We start from the raw sequence: 13270 nt of genomic DNA on the forward strand, positions 1-13270 counted from the left end.
CTATCCTTTGAGGCTCACGCTGCTGCTCTTTGGACCAATTTTAGGCTCAGGAGTTGGTTTCTCTGTAAAATAAAGAGGGACATTTCCATAGTGTTATCATACTGTATCATCAACTTCTTAAAACTGTTCATGGAAATTCCAATAAAGTATAGATAAGAGGCTGTTACACTTGGTTGTAATACAAACCTTGAACAGAAAGTTCCACTTGATGATGAATGTTCACTGTTGGTATGAAACATGAATAACTCCCACTATCAGAGTCCTTGAGATCAGTCAGTAGGAGAGAGAAGTTGCCGTTTGCACATTCCTCAGGGAAAATCCTGATTCTGTTTCTGAACTGACGGTCTTGATCTGTCAAGTCTGCTTTTCCACTGACAATAATGTAGACATTACGGTCATCCTTATATCGCCAAAATATGGTGACCTCTTCAGTAGGCATTGCATTGTACCTAGGTCCCGTGTGGCTCAGTTGGTAGAGCATGGTCTTTGCAACGCCAGGGTTGTGGGTTCGATTCCCACGGGGGACCAGTACGGAGGAAAGAAATGTATGCATTCACTACTGTAAGTCGCTCTGGATAAGAGCGTCTGCTAAATGACTAAAATGTAAATGTCAAAATGTACATGGTAAAATAACCTTCCCTCTTGTAAAACCTTCAACTCTCTCCTGCAAAGAGCCTACAAAACACAGACATCAAAATTATCCTCCAATGAATCCACTGACATCAATATGCCATTTTGCACATGTAGAATAAGAACAAACAATATTAAGCATGACTGATATTAATACCTTGGAGTTCCATCAACAAGATCACATGTTATGGTTGGGAACGAGACTAGCAGGGTTATAAACACAGTGGCCTGGCTGAATATAAAAGAAAGGCTGAGCAACCAATCATAATACTGATGTGAATGGCCCATATTGGCACTGAGAGGTGAGTGCATTCCAAAGGGGTAGAGTCAACCTAAAGGACATGTTGCAACAGATGTGATGTTCCTCCCCATTGTGCATTTTACATAGGCCTAGTTTTTAATCTGCCTAAGGAACTGATAGGCCTAGTTTTTAATCTGCCTAATGAACTCATAGGCCTAGTTTTTAATCTGCCTAAGGAACTGTTACTTTACTGTAATTGAAATGCCTTCAGACTAGACTGCATCCATATGTCAAAGTATGTGTAAAGTAACAATGTAGTCTATGTATTAACTAGCCAAAACAAAAGACGCAGTGAAGTGTGTTTTATAGGCTAACCTGTGAGTGCAGGTAACGGACGGTACAGTGGGGGCCACAGTGTCTTCTGATCCCTCCTGTGTCATCCTCTTATCCCTCCTGTCTCAGCCTCCAGTATTTATGCTGCAGTAGTCTATGTGTCGGGGGGCTAGGGTCAGTCTGTTACATCTGGAGTATTTCTCTTGTCTTATCCGGTGTCCTGTGTGAATTTAAATATGCTCTCTCTAATTCTCTCGGAGGACCTGAGCCCTAGGACCATGCCTCAGGACTACCTGGCATGATGACTCCTTGCTGTCCCCAGTCCACCTGGCCGTGCTGCTGCTCCAGTTTCAACTGTTCTGCCTGCGGCTATGGAACCCTGACCTGTTCACCGGACGTGCTTGTTGCACCCTCGACAACTACTATGATTATTATTATTTGACCATGCTCATGTTCATTTATGAACATTTTAACATCTTGACCATGTTCTGTTATAATATCCACCCGGCACAGCCAGAAGAGGACTGGCCACCCCTCATAGCCTGGTTCCTCTCTAGGTTTTTTCCTAGGTTTTTGGCCTTTCTAGGGAGTTTTTCCTAGGGAGTTTTTCCTAGCCACCGTGCTTCTTTCACATGCATTGTGTGCTGTTTGGGGTTTTAGGCTGGGTTTCTGTACAGCACTTTGAGATATCAGCTGATGTACGAAGGGCTATATAAATACATTTGATTTGATTTTGGGGGAAAAAAGTACTGCTGATTTTGTACGTTTGCCCACTGATAAAGAAAGGGTCAGTCTATAATTTTAATGGTAGGTTTATTTGAACAGTGAGAGGCAGAATAACAACAAAAATATCCAGAAATACGCATGTCAAAAATGTTATAAAATGATTTGTAAGTGGGCAAACGTACAAAATCAGCAGGGGATCAAATACTTCCCTCCCCCCCACTGTAAGAGGTCTCTGTAGTACAGGTCTATCCACCTTATTTGAGATTGCAGGGACATTCCTCACGACCTAGACAGGTCTACTTGCTACATGTTGAACATTAGGCTACCTAGTTACATTTGTTGAGTTGACTAACGTCGTGGGAGGGACAACACTCATCGCATGTGCCTTCGTTGGGTTGGCAAGCTAGCTAATGATTAATGTTTGGTTAGCTAGGATCCATCTCTGCCTAACAGGCCAAGGTCAGGCCTCTCACAGCCATATGAACTAGTAGCTAGCTAAATAATTGGCCACGTTTAGGCTACTTCAGCTAGCTAGCTCCTGGCAATATAATTCGACATAGTTATGTTCTTATATATAAATGCAGATGGCCAGTTAACTAAATTAGCCATATTATCAGATTAAAATAAAAGCAGGACTAATGATTTTGATAATTTGTTAGCTAGCCTAGATCTAACACTTCTGCAAACCTAATTTGGGTCTTGTAGCCAACGCGTTATAACGTTATCGAGCAAGAGCATCTGTTTAACTGGTATAGCTACGTGGTTAGTTCACAACACCAATCGTACAAATAAATCTACCTTTTATTCATTTATTCTTAACCTTACGTATATGACACGGTGTACGTGCTAAACTAGCTCGCTAGCAGTTTCTAATTGTGATAGCTATTTGTTGTAACGTGAATTTAGGCTATAAATACGGAAGTCTGGCACAGCACAATCGCATAACCTACGTCATTCTATTGAATGTATTCTCTTTGATTGTCCAGTGTACACGTTTGTAATTCATTATCCACTTATATATCACCAAACACCGGAGCTGATCCATAATTAAATGTTTTTGTGGGTGAAGTGGCTTTGCCTACACTGCACGCCACTTGTAGGCCTATAAATATAGAAGACCTGTTTTTCGCAATAAGAGTGCAAACAGGTTGAGAGTGAACACGCTTTCACCAATTTCCTGTTACCACTGGAGTGGGTCATTTCTTCTTCTTCTTCTTCTTCTTCTTCTTTTGGGATTTGGTTGGAGGATCGCATCCAACTTTTAGGTACATGCAGCGCCACCTACTGTACTGGTGTGTGAGGCCATTCACGGCCTACCGACATTATATTCTTTGATACAATAATACAAAATTGGGAAAAGGTAAATTGCCATATCGCCTATTATCCCTAGAAATGCACCACCCATTGCACTATTTAACCCTATCTAGTCCTACTCCAGACCAACGGTCTTAGAGGACATATCACTACCACTCAACACCCCCTGCAGCTGCCACCACAACCTCTATGTTCTGTGACTTTCAATCCATTTCTACAGTGCAATGAACAACCATGGTTATAAATGCTAAAGATCCCACTTTACTGAAGCACATATTATTCCCATCACACTCTGTTGATCTCTACCTACTCATATGAATCCTCTCAGGATTTACGGCTCACCAAACTGCGGGCGTCACAGACACCGGGAATCTTCCATTTCAACTGCTCTTCCTCAACACTTAATTAATGCCACCCCCGTTATCACTCCTTTCAACGGCGCCCTGCTCCGGAGAGCAAAGCACGTCACAATTCTTGTCCCTAATCTCGTAATCCGGAGCTCCTGCTCCCTCTGGGTGGAGGAAACACATCAAATCATCACCAGTCCACTCCAAGTTACCTTCACCAACTCAACAGTCCCCAACCTCCTCCACCCAATCTGACACCACATGTGGATCAACCAAAATGCAAGAATCCATTCTATCTACAAATCTCACTCCCACTGGGCCAAAATCATCCTTTGGACGAGGCCTGAACTCGGCGGTCCTTGCCGCAGGTACTTCACCCTCACTCTCAACAAGTTCCATCTCTGAACTACTGGAGCACGTCCCTGTTTTTACACTTGACGCCCACCTTCCTCACCTCACTACTTCCCTCTACACTCAACTTCTTCTCAGCAGTCATCACTGCACCTGCCACCACATTTAATTCATCCTCACTCTCGGCGCGAGGGGTCTTGTCTAGAGAGGGTACAGCTTCTGTCATATTGACATGAAAAGTAGATTTTTTTTTGTGCATTTTAGCTAACCCTAGCCCATTTCCTAACCTTAACCTAATTCTCCAAACCTGCTATGCTAATTATCCTAACCTGCTGCGTAAGTTCTCCTAAACTTGCCGCGAAAAAATGCATACCGTAATACCGGTTAGTTTAAAAACAACTTAGGTAATACTGTATGTGTGATGCTGTTTTCCTCTCCGCTACAGTTCCGCCCGCTCTGACTCTGGTCCATGTCTCGTCATCTTGCTACTCTGTAATGGATTCTCCACTCTACTACTCCCTTGGATTCCCCTCCGGACCTGCTTACCCTGTCCCAACCCCTCTCGCTCCAGCCTCAGCCTCCGCACCTGGTTTCCTGCAACCCACCCAAACTTCCCCTGGCCTGCACTCCATCTTCCCCCGTGTTTAAATAAATACCTTGGTTACTTCATCCCAGTCTCCTCGTCTGAGTCTGCTCTTGGGTTCCCCTGTTCCACTCCGCACAATGTTATATATCCTGAGTTTTTCTTATCCACTTTTACAAGACATCACACATGTGTAACAGAACAAGGAAGACCGTAATAAACAGGATGTCAAAAATGTTTTGCATCCCACATTCAACATATGTTGTGACAGGATAAATACTCAAAATGTGATATATTTAAATAAAGGTGTGTATTTTGATGAAATATATTTGTAATTTAACTGAATCTGCACTGGTGGTTATGAGTCTGGTGCCATTGCTGAATAGTAGACCCTGGTCTTCTTTCTGTGCACAGTAGAAACCTCCACAATCATCTACTGTTACATTCTAGAGGTCAGACCAATCATAGTCAATCCCACTTTTCCTATAGACTTACTCCTTGCAGGGAAACATTATTTCCTTTGACAGTTATTCAATCCAATAACTGAATTTCAATTCAAGTCCTGAATTGAATAGCAATTCATTTGATTGACCCCCCTCCCCCTTTCATATAGGCATTTCTTTATGGTAAGTTAGCTTTCAGCTTACATTACTAGTGGAACACCTAACTTAAGTACTCAAGTTAAATAAGTTAAAACTTCAAAAAGTGATGAAAAAAAAAACCAATGTGTAAGGTCATTGTTAACTTGCTTAAAGTTTCCACATGAAGCACAAGTCTGTGCAAAGTGGTTACATATCTCCAGGCCCATCCCTCAGCTTTTCAACAAAATTGAGACGGGGTGTCCACTTTGTTATTGTTTCAATTAAGGATTCTAGCTTTAAGACACCTTGATGACCATTTAGTGATAGGTGACTGGTACCACTGCCATTACAACATGCTGTTTATAAAAGCTTTGTGGACACTCTTACTTTGAAGGCAATGTAGGTAGAGTACCTCAGATAAGAAGTGGTTGATTCCAAAACAGAGATTTTATTTCAATGAAGAGGGAACACTGAGATAATGTTTGAAAAAAGTGCAATACACTGACATTACATTTCTTATAGTGGTCTGAACTTAAACTAAAATATGCAAACCACTACATTCTACTCACAAAGGTGTTATGGTGAACATGCAGTAGGTTTTCTAATGAACTTCAAATTCAAAACTCTAGTTTAATGTTTGAAGAAGTCATTATTAAAAATTGTAAATTGTACAGTAATTGGGACATGCATGCTGCTCAGTAAGCTTTAAGCTCTCGAACAGGATATGTGTGGTTGATGCTGTAATGACCGTCGCAATAAGGGGACCAAGGTGCAGCATGGTAAGTGTTCATCTTGATATTTATTTTTACTCAGAACACTTAAACAAAGGAAACGAAAGCGCACAGTTCTGTCAGGTAAAACACAAAACAACTACCCACAAAACACAGGTGGGAAAAGGCTGCCTAAGTATGATTCCTAATCAGAGACAACAATAGACAGCTGCCTCTGATTAGGAACCATACTCGGCCCAACACAAAGAAATACAAAACATAGAATGCCCACCCCACACCCTGACCTAACAAAATAGAGAAATAAACCGTCTCTCAAGTCAGGGCGTGACAGATGCAGCATCAATACACTACAAATAGCTTAGGGGCTTTTTCTACAGGAATACACAAACCTCTTCCTAACTGCTTCACAAAAAAAGCAACAATTTACTTTTAAGACAGGCACAAATGAACATGTATTTCCAGCAATGAACAATGAAAAACATGAATCAAGACACAAAAGTAACAAGTTCCTTCAAAGATATTGATGACTGGAATATAGACAATAGTGACGAAGAGCACCACTAAATACATTATACAAATATAGGAATATTCAGAGTAGATTCACATTATCCACCAAAGTCAAGATGTGGCACCTTATTAAGCAGTAGTTGTGAGTTCATGATTTGGAAACTGGACTCTGGAGTAAATGGTTGAGGCTATGCGGTCGGGCCTTGATCCTCTTGGTGTCTGAACCAGCTGTATCACTTCATACTGAAAAACAATGTGGATGAGTGAAAACATCCATCATGAAGATAAATATGATATAAAATTCATATACCGTATATAAATCCATATTCCTACTACAGATACTGACCTCTAGACTGTCTGCCCTTTCAGGTGGTTCAGGGGTTGGAGGAGAGTCATGGTTCTTCTGGCAAGCAGCTCTCTTCCACAGCACTGAAATGGCTAAGATGACCCATATAGATGGAATTAGAATATACTATTGTGATCACACGTCACTGAGTAATATTTTGTGTATTGCAGTGGGTTTTGGGTCTGAATGCAGTCAAAAGTACAGCAACAGATTGATCTAACATTGCTTGTAAAAGCAGAAAAGGTTAGCCTGGTATCCAGTCTAAAGAAAAGTCTTAGAAAGATTTTAAAAAATTATAACAATATGCCATTTAGCAGACACTTTTATCCAAAGTGACTTATAATCATGCGTGCATACATTTTACATATGGGTGGCACCGGGAATCAAACCCACAACCCTGGCAGCGCAAGTGCCATGTTCTACGAACTGAGCCACACCATACCACCCAGATGTTACTAGGTTACTAACAAACCCCATTTTAAGAGTGTAGAAACACACCATACCACCCAGATGTTACTAGGTTACTAACAAACCCCATTTTAAGAGTGTAGAAACACACCATACCACCCAGATGTTACTAGGTTACTAACAAACCCCATTTTAAGAGTGTAGAAACACACCATACCACCCAGATGTTACTAGGTTACTAACAAACCCCATTTTAAGAGTGTAGAAACACACCTGACAGCAATAAAATGAGCACTGCATTTAAGACCCCGGATCCAATGAGAAGACCCTTTAGCCATGTTGTGTTGACGGCTCTCGGTTGCTCTGAAGCTTCAGGATAAACTGAAATTGGCAAATATACTTATTTAACATTTCTGCATTTTATTTCAATGTGATAGACTAAATAAGCACAATATGTTTACAATCATTAAAATACTTTCCAGACTATTAAAGTCACTATTAAATCAGTAGAAAAATTGCAAACACATAATCACTTATGGAGCTTCACACTTTTGTTTGTTGTTTCATTGATTGATTCAAGTCCTGCAGGGTTAAGGAAAACATGTATAGCCTACATCCACTTTGAGTTATGGTACTCAAAGTGGACGTAACATTTCTGTAGTGGTCTTGCACCTAGCTGCGTTAAACATGAACAAAAACACTTTTCAAAAGTATATTTTAGACAAAATAGAGAATGTTGATGATTGAATGAAATGTGCACTTACCAGTGGTCATGAGTCTGGTGCCATTGCTGAATAGGAGATTATCATTTTCTTTCTTCGCACAGTAGAACACTCCACAATCATCTACTGTTACATTCTGTATGAACAATCTATATTCTGTTAGTAATGAATATTTCTGTCTATAATTATTATTGTAATAAAAAGCAGCAGGACTACTACTAGAGAAAGAGCGGAGTATGGCCAGTGGAGGCTGTGGGTGGCGATGTAGGTACCAGTGTGCATCAGTTACAATAAGAGAACAGTTCAGGGTTGCATTGTGTCCAAGTTCTACCAGTGTCTCTGTCAAAGCCTCAGTTCCAACACACAGTCTTAAGACACCTAAGAACAGAAGAATCCATGAGACACTTCATTTATTGTCAAATGAAAGTAAAATAAATAAGAAACATAAATGGTCTTACAGAACAGACAGGCAACAATCCATGACATCCTCAGAGCTGTGATAAATCTTTGAGACTGAACTGACTTCCTCCTTCTAACAGACATCTGACTGAACACACTGTGCGACCACATGATCAAACCATAGTTTGCAAAAAGCTATAAGAAACTCTTTAATAAAAAGCATTGAGGAAGTGAATGTTTCCTTTAATATCTGTCACGCCCTGGCCATAGAGAGGTTTTTTATTCTCTATTTTGGGTAGGCCAGGGTGTGACTAGGGTGGGCATTCTATGTTCCTTTTTCTATGTTCTTTATTTTCTATGTTTTGGCCGGGTATGGTTCTCAATCAGGGACATTGTTGTCTCTGATTGGGAACCATACTTAGGTAGCCCTTTTCCCTCCTTGTGTTGTGGGAAGTTGACTTTGTTTATGGCACCTAGTCTTTAGCTTCACGGTTTGTTTGGTAGTGTTTATTGTTTTGTTCGGCGTCTTTTCAAATAAAAATAATATGTACGCTCACCACGCTGCACCTTGGTCCTCTCCTTTCAACCGTCGTGACAATATCACTGGTGTCAAAGTAAATAACTTTCTAATTGAAAAGTTGACTGTGCACCACATGTTCAATCTCAAGTTCTCAACAAAACGTCTGTCATTTGGTAGTACAATATTAATAACTAATCTTGAAATATTTCAAAATCTAAGTAAGTAAAGCTGCATCTTGTTGACAGGAGGGACACACTGACTCAATGCTATTTCAATCCTATTTCCAATTTTGACTTTACAGACGGCCCTGGTTTAAAAAAACTTTATGCATTGACTCAGCAACAAATATTGTATTAAAAAAAATACAAGTTTGGGGTATTTTATTTGGATCCCCATTAGCTGTTGCTAAAGTGCAGAAATTCAAGTGGTCCTATCAGTAAACACACCGTGGCTACAGGCAATTTGGAATAGCTTTTTTCCTCACCTCTAGAAAGGTGGTTGTAGCAAGAGCTATATTAGCAGTCTTCTATTACATACATTCCAATTTCTGTGCTGTAAGTCAAAGGAAGTGGAGAGTTGGACTGAGGAGGAGTAACAGGAAGGGGCTAAAGTTCTGTCTTCTGATGCTCATGCTGCTGCTATTATAATCACCTTTAGGCTCAGGAGCAGTTTCTCTGTAAAATATAGAGGGACATTTTCCTGAGAGTTATCATAGTTGTTTAGGCCCCTTACTTTTTCAATCTTTACTAACGACATGCCACTGGCTTTGAGTAAAGCTGATGACTCAACACAATACACGTCAGCTACTACAGCAACTGAAATGACTGCAACACTTAACAAAGACCTGCAGTTAGTTTCAGAATGGGTGGCAAGGAATAAGTTAGTCCTAAATATTTCCCAAACTAAAAGCATTTTATTTGGGACAAATCATTTACTAAACCCTAACGCTCAACTACATCTCGTAATGAATAATGTGGAAATTAAGCAAGTTAAGGTGACTAAACTGCTTGGAGTAACCCTGGATTGTAAACTGTCATGATCAAAACATATTGATACAACAGTAGCTGAGATGGGGAGAAGTCTGTCCATAATACAGCGCTCCTCTGCCTTCTTAACGACACTATCAACAAGGCAGGTCCTACAGGCCCTAGTTTTGTCGCACCTGGACTATTATTCAGTAGTGTGGTCAGGTGCCACAAAGAGGGACTTAGGACAATTGCAGTTGGCTCAGAACAGGGCAGCACGGCTGTCCCTTAAAAGTACACGGAGAGCTAACAATGATGTGCATGTCAATCTCTCCTGGCTCAAAGTGGAATGTCATGTCCAATTTGCTGAGTAGTGTTGGAGGCTATTTTGTAAATGACATCGCCGAAGTCAAGGATCGGTAGGATAGTCAGTTTTACGAGGATGTGTTTGGCGGCATGAGTGAAGGATGCTTTGTTGCGAAATAGGAATATTTAATTTTGGATTGGAGATGCTTAATGTGAGTCTGGAAGGAGAGTTTACAGTCTATCCAGACACCAAGGTATTTGTAGTTGTCCACATATTCTAAGTCAGAACCGTCCAGAGTAGTGATGCTAGACGGATGGGCGGGTGCGGGCAGTGATCGGTTGAAGAGCATGCATTTAGTTTTACTTGCATTTAAGAGCAGTTGGAGGCCACGGAAAGAGTGTTGTATGGCATTGAAGCTCGTCTGGAGGTTTCTGGAGACTTCAGGAGACTTCTGATGTTAACATGCATGAAACCAAGGTTTTTACGGTTACAGAAGGCAACAAATGATAGCGCCTGGGGAATAGGAGTGGCACTGGGGGCTACACGGAAAGAGGTTTCGAGAGAGAGGTTTCGTCTCTGGAGGCACCAGTTAAGCTTAGTGAGGTCTCCGCATGTGTGTGGGGTGGGACAAAAGAGCTATCTAAGGCATTTTGAGCGGGACTGAGGGCTCTACAGTGAAATAAAACAATAAGAGCTAGCCAAGACAGCAGTAGACAAGGCATATTTACATTAGAGAGAGGCATAAAGCAATCACAGGTGTTGATCAGAAGAGCTAAGACAACAACAGGTAAATAGCGATGAATGGGCAGAGCGGGTCAGTTCGGTACATACAGGACCTGAGTTCGAGGCTGGGGCTGACAGGTAAATAAAATGAGGTACCATGTTATTGAAACAGTCCAGGGGGCATCAGCTGAGTAGTCGAGTGATCATAGGGTCAAAAGAGCAGCAGTAGGTGAGTAAGGGTGTCTTGTAGCCAACGCAATATAACGTTTTCTAGCAACAGCATCTGTTTAACTGGTAGGTAACGTTAGCTAGCTACCTACGTGGTTAGTTCACAACACCAATCGTACAAATAAATCTAACTTTTATCCATTTCTTCTTAACCTTATGTATACAACACATTATATGTGCTAAATTAGCAAGCTAGCAGTTTCTAATTGTGATAGCTATTTGTTGTAACGTTAACTTAGGCCAGTATAGATACAGAAGTCTTGCGCATCTCAACCACATAACCTATGTCATCCAATTGAACGTATTATCTTTAATTGTCCAGTGTACACGTTTGTAATTCATTATCCACTTATGTATCAACAAACACCAGCGCTGATCCATAATTAAATGTGGCTTAATTGGCTTTGCCTATTAATAAATATACCAGACCTGTTTTTCGCAAGAGTGCAAACAGGATGAGAATGAACACGCTTTCACCAATTTCTTATTTTGTTTTCTTCTTCTTTTTCTTCTTCTTTGGGATTTGGTTGGCGGATCACATCCAACTTTTAGGTACATGCAGCGCCACCTACTGTACTGGTGTGTGAGGCCATTCACGGCCTACCGACATTATATTCTTTGATACAATAATACAAAATTGGGAAAAGGTAAATTGCCATATCGCCTATTATCCCTAGAAATGCACCACCCATTGCACTATTTAACCCTATCTAGTCCTACTCCAGACCAACGGTTTTAGAGGAATATCACTACCACTCAACACCCCCTGCAGCTGCCACCACAACCTCTATGTTCTGTGACTTTCAATCCATTTCTACAGTGCAATGAACAACCATGGTTATAAATGCTAAAGATCCCACTTTACTGAAGCACATATTATTCCCATCACTCTCTCTTGATCTCTGCCTACTCATATGAATCCTCTCAGGATCCCTCACCCTGTACCATCTTCCTCTACCACTCTCTTCACTGTTACGGCATACAACACTTTCTGTACAACTCTGACCCTGGCAACCTCAACCTGCCTTTCTCTCACCGGACACCTCCGATCTCCGGCCTCATGATCACCCCCACAACCAACACAAACAACTTTCTCCACTGATACTACACATTCCTTCATCTCATGTCCTCCTGCACACTTCTCACATCTAGGCATCTCACTCCAACACACCACTGCAATATGCCCATAAACTTGACACCTAAAACACTGTAATATTTTTGGAACATAAACTCTCACGGGATAACTGACAGATCCTACCTTGACCTTATCTGGTAACGACTCTGCATCAAAACTCAGCATGACAGATGTCTTTTCCGTATCCCACCGGATCTACGGCTCACCAAACGGCAGGCGTCACAGACACCGGGAACCGAGGTAAAGACAGTTTCAGGTTAGATATTCGACAGATATTCGCCTGTAGTTTTCCTTACGTCCACCAACAGCAGTTAGGAACCGTCAACATAGTGTAAAATCACATTTTTCAAATTTCAATAGCTCTTTAACCATTACTCCTAACATTTTCAAAACTGGTTGAAGCTAACCCGATGGCATAGACACACATTGCACACCCTTTAGTTTGTCTATTTTCATCTCACATGGAGTTACATGAATTTTTCCAAATGTAGAATTTCAATACCTCCTTGGTCATGTGACCTAGTGACTTCAAACAAGGTTCAGAATGTCCACTCAGTGGACCTACACATTGCACACCCTTTAGTTTGTCTATTTTCATCTCACATGGTTTTACATTAATTTTTCAACATTTAGAATTTCAATAGCTCCTTGGTCATGTGACCTAATGTCCTGCTGACTACCCTTCTATATTGCACACTCTTGGTTGTTAACTGTAAAATCACATGGTGTAACGTACATTTTTTATAGTTTCAAATTTGCAATAGCTCCTTGGTCATGTCAATTACACACCTAAGAAGCATGCAGTGGATATACACCCATATTGCATAACCTCTAGTCATGTATCTTCTATATTGTTGTACATTATTATTAGTTTGATAATTAGTTGGTTCAGTCCAGTGTTGTGTTTACCCTTTTCTTTAATATTTATCTACAATAATTGGTAGGTCTAAGTACTTATTTTCCCTGTTTTTTATTTTTCCACAGTATTTAACAGTGGTACACAATAGGAGAGAGACAGATAATATCTCCTTTCTTCGTTAATATCAACCATAAAGGAAAAGGGCAAAGTACGAGAGTCATGCGATTAATTGTCCAAAGCAAGGATGGAGAGTGTGCTAGTGAGGCAGGCTGCAATGGGTTTGCTGGTCAATACATATGCTGAACATGTAACCA

The 13270-nt window shown here is 40.8% G+C and overlaps 1 long non-coding RNA gene across 3 annotated transcripts; it reads right to left on the reverse strand.

Annotated features, from left to right (window-relative positions):
• Nucleotides 1-6105: 6105 nt before the first annotated feature.
• Nucleotides 6106-12505, reverse strand: LOC115179170 (uncharacterized). 3 transcript variants are annotated; one of them, XR_003872869.1, is made up of 5 exons: nucleotides 12221-12505; nucleotides 7863-8198; nucleotides 7372-7479; nucleotides 6691-6782; nucleotides 6106-6587 (listed from the first exon to the last, which is right to left on the reverse strand). It is a non-coding gene; the product is annotated as an uncharacterized LOC115179170 (long non-coding RNA). The 3 variants fall into 3 exon arrangements; XR_003872868.1 differs by lacking the exon at nucleotides 12221-12505 and adding an exon at nucleotides 8279-8529; XR_003872867.1 differs by lacking the exon at nucleotides 12221-12505 and having other exon boundaries at nucleotides 7863-8528.
• Between the last annotated feature and the right edge of the window lie 765 nt (nucleotides 12506-13270).

The sequence above is a fragment of the Salmo trutta genome, chromosome 39 (genome assembly GCF_901001165.1).
Source record: "Salmo trutta chromosome 39, fSalTru1.1, whole genome shotgun sequence".
NCBI lineage: Eukaryota > Metazoa > Chordata > Actinopteri > Salmoniformes > Salmonidae > Salmo > Salmo trutta.